Below are 8,284 nucleotides of genomic sequence, written 5' to 3'. Positions count from 1 at the left end.
TCATTGGCTAATTCTCAGCCGATCTTAAATTTAACAGTAGAAGGTGACTACACTGTTAAATGTTCGCGTAAAATTCATAACTTCTACATACGGACTCTGTTTTCGTCTTTCTTTTTGTCGTTGAGTTCCTATTAATGAGATCTTCATATCTCATTTAGGCCGTGTTGGCCAAAAACCGCTCGATCTAGAAATTGAGTTTCAGGTCGTGCACTGCTAAGCCAAATCTTAGAAAAATCATAACTTCCTCATACGAAGTCAGATTTGGGCTTTTTTTTTTTGTATGTTCTCGGTTTAACATATAATAAAACTTTTGTTTAGATCACTACGACCAAAAGTCACTCTATCGTAAATTCACTATTTACGCTTTCCGATGCCGACAAAATGACAAAAACAAGCCTAAAATCAATCTACAAGTTAGGACTTAATAGTTTTCCAAAAGACCCAATTAATAAAAATAAACCATACCTTTTTTTCCATTGAACCTCTTGACTTTAGGAAATCTGAGTGATATGCATGTCTACTTCTTTTAAAGGTGCACAATGGCTAGTGCCTCATCATATATGCTACTTCTTGCACCAGGTTATGAAATTGCAAGTATTGATTCTGTACGCCAAAGAAGTGCTTCAAGAACTGCCATAGGCCATAGGGTTTCTTCTGAATTGGGATTTTGAGTCAACCCAAATTGAATATCTTGCTTGAGGAAACAATTTGTGCCCTAACATCTACACAAAGAACACATTAACAAATATGTTCAAGAAGAGGCCTTTATAATTGGTTCTTTTTCAATTACCTTTGGGATTTTACCATTCAATGGTTGGTCAACAAAAGGAAGTTCCCTAACAATAATAATTCTCTATTTTCCAATCATATGATCACTATCAATTTTGCATCCTTCCAACTCTTGAGTCATGAGTGTGATTTCGTCCCAAAATGCAACATAACATACCTGCAAATTAAACTTGTGAAAGATAATATGATTGAAATAACATGAACGATTGAGTGAAGATGATAACCTTTCTTAGTGTTTCTTTGGACATTCCTATATTAGATCATCTCCTCCACCAAATGAACAAGTAGACACCACAATTTCAAATCTTTCCATGTAACTCCTATCCTCATCAGACACCTTAAACCCTCCATGCTCATTGTAGAAACCACAATGCACATCAATTCTGCCATTCACAATGTTAAAGCTATCATTTCACTCGTATAATGTTTGGAACCTACTGAACTTGTTGAATCTTGAGCCCTCGAATGGTTGTTGTGGAAGGGTTGTTTTCTGATCAGGGGATGAAGAATTAGCCCCGGTTATGTACACAAGTTCTTTAACAGGGGGAGAAGACTTCTCAAGAGGAAAACAAAGGCGTTGAATATATGCTTGAGGTAATAGCTTCACGCAACCTGATAGAAAATACAATTACCAAGTTTGTTTTTCAAAGAATCTCAAATTATTTCATATTTTGAAATAGCTGCATGATTCACAAATGTGCTAACAATTAGCAGCTGTAGAAATAAAACTTCTAGAGTAACTAAAACCCTAAAACAACAAATGGTATATACATATAAACAAAAATTAATTAAAACACTTACGTTCTCTAATGCCATGAACTATACGAGTAACGGGAGCAGGTTCCAGCTCTGATCCAGTCGGTTTTTCAAACCTTTTCCAGATTTTAGAAACCTCGTATACTACCAATCTAATTGATAGGAGGAATATAGGGATCGTCGACCATTTACTCGGCTTTATGAAAGCTTGATGGAAAATCATGTTGTTTCTCCGACGACAGTGACCTCACTTATCGTGAATCCTTCGGAATCGGGTTCTCGTCCTCCGAATGTAGTCAACGTTGGTTTCTTGGTGGTTGTCTTCGTCGGAGATATTGGGGATTGGAACGCTGTAGGACATTGTGCATTTGTGTCGGTCGATGTATCGGATTTATGGCGGGAAAATTATGTCGCATGACACACTATTTGTAATATGTTATTGAATCACAACATTTGAGTTGTCACATCTCATACATATATTAGGTATTTGTGTGCGATTTTACACATGGTGACCATATGGGTGGTGATTCTTGTGATTCATTTAAGAAAATAAGAACAACACAAAACTGCAAAATATTCTTGTGTGTGTCATTCTTTTTTATTGAGGTCCAAAGTAGAATGACCTTAGTCAAGAATATGGAACCGATTTAGTGGCAAATGGATAACCGGGAACAAACCAAATATCATGGAAAAAACCAAATATCATGATTCAAACCAAATATCATGGTTCTCAGATTTGGTTCTATAAGGAAAAATGTTATTTAGGATGTGTTCGGTTTCTATACTAAACCAAACCAAGAACAAGAACCTAAAAACCGAGAATCGGTGTGGGAAACGGAAAACTGAGAACCGGACCAAATATAGTGATTATGGTTTTTTCCGGTCCAGTACATTTCCATCGGATCAAATGCTCATCCTTATCCAAACATTTGAAAATTTATAGAAACAATCTTTTTTTTTCAACTTGTTTCATCGTGGAATCATTTATGTCAAAATTAAAAAAACTCTTTTACTTTTATAATTTGTTTGTCAAAATTAAAAAGACTCTTTTACCCTTATAATTTAGTTTTTTATGTTTACTTTAATCTTTTATAATATTTATTAAATTTAAAATGCTAACGGACCCACAACCCACTCCACCCATCCTCACACACCACAGCCCATTTCTACCTTTCTCTTTCTCTTTCATCCTAACATTTAAAGGAGAAACACATATGATTTCAAGTCAAGCAATATCATCGTCGTTGCTTTGTATATTGTTTATATGTGGGTTCACGTCAAGCAAACATTTGAGGAACAAACATATCTAGGTTCAAGTAAAGGATTACCAACTTAGTCGAATTCACTTGAAGCTTCGTCTCTCTCTCTCTCTCTCTATCTCCTTTTATGATGAACACTCAAGAACAACACACGCACACACACACACACACACACACACACATATATATATATATATATATATATATATATATATATATATATATGGAAATAACAAAATCATAAACCTTCCATAACCTTAAACTTGGAAAAATCAAATCATTAACGTAGAAGGAACCTAAAAATCGCAACAAAATCATGAAGAACCTATAAATACTAGTCCACGGGGTTTCATTTTGTTCTTCAACTATGAAGAAACCCAAACCAATCTTATTGCTTCATCACAAAAACGATGATACCATAGGCGATCGTGGTGGCCATATCAAGGGAGAAAGTGGGAGGGGAAGATTAGAATCAAAAGTGAAAGTTGAAATCTAAAATCAAAAGTTGTGCTCTCAAGAAAGGAATATCAAATACTCAATCTCACATCAGTCATACTATTTAGATCCAACATCAAGACCCAGTGGGTTGATTCCATATCACATCAGTGGGTCTTAGTGGGTCTTATGATTACTTGCACTTAGCATAAAAAACCCCTTATTACCAAAACAAGTAACGAACTTTGGTTTTTGTCCAAATTTAGATAACCATATTTTTTTCGTACACATTTGACTAATAAATTTGTATGACATATTCATAATAAGGTAATATCACCGGTAATTACCAATAATATTACCCTATTTATAATAGGTTAAACAAGTTTATTGGTCAAACGTATACAGAAAAACATCGTTACCTAAATGTACACAAAAACCAAAGTTAGTTACTATCTTAGGTCATTAACCCTTTGTGATATGTTACTGAATCACAACATTTGAGTTATGACATCTCATATAAAGATTAGTTATTTGTGTATGATTTTACATATGGTAAATATATGGGTGGTAATTCTTGTGATTATATTAACAAATTTATTGATTACATAAGAATAAGACAAAACTTCAAAAAACAGTAATGTGGTTTGAGTTTTTCACCAAAATGTGTATTTCTGAAAAATATTTACTAATTATGGGAACTTTCAAAATGATTTACCTAATAATTGTATTTTTTATATAAAAAAATAAATGAAAAACCGATTCCTCCCACTATTATCTTCATGTTCTCCTTATTATCACCCTTTACGTTCTCCCCATTTTACAATAAAATTTTCAATTTTTAAATAAGATAAAATGTTATTTTTATAAACCAATACCAATGAAACCATTTGTTCCAAACAATAAAATCAAAAAATCAAAGTATGATAAATAAAGGCAGAATCACAAAATGTAAAAGCTACTAATGAGTGTGTACAGTCACACCTTTGCATTCCAACGATCACCTGAAGTACATGAAACATTTAATCCACAAATATAAGTCAAAGATTAGTGAGTAACGCCCAGTTCCTAGGTAAAATCTTGTTTTTAAATAATTATTTAGTGCATGGGAAGACATTACGCTAAACGTAATGGTGGGTTACGCTGAGCGTAGCTCATTAAAAGTGATCGCGCATTCCATCTAGTACGTTGGGCGTACGTATGAGTACACTTAGCGTAATCATACATAGTACAAAAACCTAAATATTAGGGTTTGGATCTTATTTAAACAAAGAGGTCATGTGATAGCCTATGCTTCGAGGTGGTTGAAGCCTCATGAGGCGAATTATCCCACTCATAATTTAGAGCTGGAGATGGTAGTTTTTGCCCTCAAGATTTGGCACAATTAATTGTATGGTGTTCGTTGTATCATTTACACGGACCACAAGAGCTTAAGGTATCTAATGGATCAACTAAATCTGAACATGAGGCAACACGGGTGGCTTGATGTGGTGAAGGATTATGATTGTGAGATCCTTTATCACCCGAGGAAGGCCAACATGGTAGTCGATGCTCTTAGCCGTAAAGCGGCTAGTACTTCCATCAAGGATGTTTATTTGAGGATGATGGTGATTACCCCACTTTTTTGAGCAGATTCGAGAGGCTCGGTTCGAGGCTATGAAAGAGGAGCACCGGAAGAGTGAGTTTATAATGGGTCAAGAAGCGGGATATGGCTTAATTATTGGTGGCCCTACATGAAGCGGGATGTGTCTTGGTATGTGGATAGGTGTTTAACCTGCAAGAAAGTCAAGACCGAGCATTAGCAACCTCATAGAAAAATGGAGTTGTTGGGTGTTCCGATATGGGAATGAGAAAAGATTACGATGGATTTTATCATGAAGCTACCACGGACTGTGCGAGGGGTGGATTCGGTTTGGGTTATCGTGGATCAATTGATCAAGAATATGCATTTGATTCCTATTCAGGAGAGCATTTCCATGGAGAAGTTATAGGATGTCAATATCTAGGAGGTTGTGGCACGACATGGGGTTCCAGTTTTGATGGTTTTAGATTGAGATATGTGGTTCACTTCCAATTTTTGGATGAGGTTCCATTAGGAGTTAGATACTCGTCTACACTTCAGCATGACTTTTCATCTGTAGACCGATGTTCAAAGTGAGCGGATTATCCAAACCTTGGAAGATATGTTACAAGCATGTGTATTGGATTTTGGCAGTAGTTGGGATACGTATCTCCCATTGGCTGACTTTTCTTACAAAAACAGCTATCATGCCAGTATTGATCGACCTCCTTTTGAGATGATCTACGGGAGGAAGTGTCGGACCCCGATTTGTTGAGGTGAGGTCGATCAGCGAGTTATGGGTAGCACGGAGGTAGCACTTCAAACTATCGAGTTGATCCAGCAGGTATGCAGGAGGTTGCAGACCATGTAGAGCCAACGGAGGAGTTATGTTGATAGACGTCGGTCGAACTTAGAGTTCCAGGTTAGGGATATGGTACTCTTAAAGGTGTCACCTTGGAAAGGTGTCGTGCGGTTCAAGAAGCGAGGCAAGCTGGGCCCAAGATATATCAGTCCTTTCAGGGTTATTGATAGGGTGGGCAAGGTTGTGTATCGTTTAGAGCTACCCGAGGAGCTCAGTCAGATCCACAACACTTTTCATGTCCCTTAAGTGCAAAGTGTTTGGTTGATGATTCCGCAGTGGTTCCTTTAGAGGATATCCAGGTCGATGAGCACCTGAATTACATAGAGAGACCGATTACGCTTCTAGACAATAAGACGAAGACTTTGCGAAACAAGGATGTGGGTCTAGTGAACGTGCAATGTGTAACATCCAAAAATATGGTCCCAAAATTTTCGTTTTAATATTAGATAAAATAGTAATTTTCCATATCATCCAAACATTTGAAATAAAACAGTGTAACAATTGTCATAAATTAGAGTATAACATCATAATAAAATCCCAATGGTGTGTGCGATGCAGTCATCCAGAGCTTTTCCCTCTGGAACTAGAACTACCTGAAACATAAACTAAAAACTGTAAACACAAAGCTTAGTGAGTTCTCCTAAAATACCACATACCAATCATATAATAAGCAAATAGTGGGCCCCGCCCGGCTTCGGACCTTGTCCGGCATCGGGCCCCGCCCAACATACAATAACATATATCAAATAAACACATACACATGTAATAATCAAAGAGATAAACAACATACAAATATCCATCGGGCCCCGCCCGACATCGGACCTTGACCTGGAAAAACATATAAACATAGCACATGCAAGAGTCACGAAGTCAACTAGCATACTAACAACATAATGTAAAGATGGGCCAGCATTGGTGCCTTCAACCCACTAAACCCGGTAAGGAAACACACCTCGAATGCTGAAAGATAATTGGATAAATCCCCGGACCCGAAAACAGCTATACTCAACCCCTAAACAAAACAACTCCTCAGATACCGATTATCCCACAACTCGCCGAGTTTCCATCGAGCACAGAATCACGATATTTCGATCCAACTCACCAAGTTGCCATTAAACTCGTCGAGTTCCTCCTTTTTCAACAGAATCAGGACAACCCCAACTCAATTAGCCGAGTTCCCTTAAGAACTCGTCGAGTTCTTCGATCATCCAACCCACTTAATGCATTAAGCTACTATTCTTCAAACTGAAGCCCTATCTTCCAGATCTAGACTGATAATGTGTCTAGATGGGTAAAGTTTCCAACTTTACCCCTGAAGAACCACCCTAAAGGCATTAAGTTCAAACCCTAATCTTAAGAGGATTATGTCTTAATCCAAAAACCTCCATATCTTCAAGATAGAGCTCATGAACACAAATCTGAACCTCAAAGGATAAAAGGTCACATAAAGTCTTCAACTTTACTCACATGCATAACCAAAAGAAGCTTAAGAGGCCAAAACAAGGGCTTAGAAGGTGCATGGAGCTCTTAGGGCCATAAAGTTTGCACCTTTATGCCATGAAAGATCCTTAAGAGTTAAGACCCTGGATCTAAAAGGGTTTGTCCATATGGGATGTCCAACTACCTGTGACCACTTCATTTGGACAAAAACAAGCAAAAGAACACTAAGATGAAGATCTAAGCAACCACAAAGCAAGTTTGAGACTTTTTACCAGAAAGATGTCGAAAATGAAGCAAAGATTATGGATTTAACAGCTCCTTCTTGTATCTCCAAGCTCCCTTTTCTTCCAATGGCTTCAAACACACACAACACACTCAAAAATGGCTCACAAGCACTCAAAGATGCCTTAAGGTTTCGAGGTTAGGGTTTCTGACAGCGGAGGCTGGAAATGAGGCCAACTTATGGAGCTTAAGTTGTTTAAATAGGGTGCAAAACCCTAAAATTAGGGTTTCATTTCTTCCAGGCAACTCGTCGAGTTAGTCACTTAAAACATGCGGTCCATAACATTTTAAAACGATGAGTTGGGGATACCAACTCATCGAGTTGCTATACAAAAATGAATAATTTAGAAGTTTAAATACATACTAGGAACTAGGTGATACACAATGGCAGCACCGAAAGGGTGCAAAATGGACGTGCGAGCCTGATGAGGACATGAGGGAGCATCACCCAAAGTTATTTGTGTCGGCGGACTTCAAGGACGAAGTCTAATTCAATTGGGGAGAATTTTAATGCCCAATTCCCAGGTAAAATCCTCTTATTTTAAACAATTGTTTAGTACATGGGAAGCCATTACGCTAAGTGTAATGATGGGTTATGATGAGCGTAGCTCATTAAAAGTGATTGTGGATTCCATCTACTACATTGGGCGTACATATGACTACGCTTAGCGTACTTATGCAGAGTGGAAAACCCTAAATTTTAGGGTTTGGATCCTATTTAAACACCTTGTGACCTCAAGACCTCTATTATCATCAACCTCCATTGTCCCAAAGTAGTCCCCTTGAAACCCTAGCCCCTTTTGAGAGAGTATTGAGCCTTTTGAGTGATTTGGTGTGTTTTTGGTACATTTTGAAGGAGGAGCTATTTAGAGAAACATTGGTTGGTTGAAAGCTTGTAGATCT

At 37.4% G+C, this 8,284-nt stretch overlaps 1 pseudogene; it reads right to left on the bottom strand.

Moving 5' to 3' along the window:
* Window positions 1-580: 580 nt before the first annotated feature.
* Window positions 581-1,768, bottom strand: LOC145016963 (putative hexosyltransferase MUCI70; annotated as a pseudogene).
* Between the last annotated feature and the right edge of the window lie 6,516 nt (window positions 1,769-8,284).

Source organism: Lactuca saligna, chromosome 9 (genome assembly GCF_052625555.1).
Source record: "Lactuca saligna cultivar CGN05327 chromosome 9, ASM5262555v1, whole genome shotgun sequence".
NCBI classification, from domain to species: Eukaryota; Viridiplantae; Streptophyta; class Magnoliopsida; order Asterales; family Asteraceae; genus Lactuca; species Lactuca saligna.
Note: the sequence above shows the minus strand (reverse complement) of the source record. Positions and strands in the feature narration are given on the sequence as shown.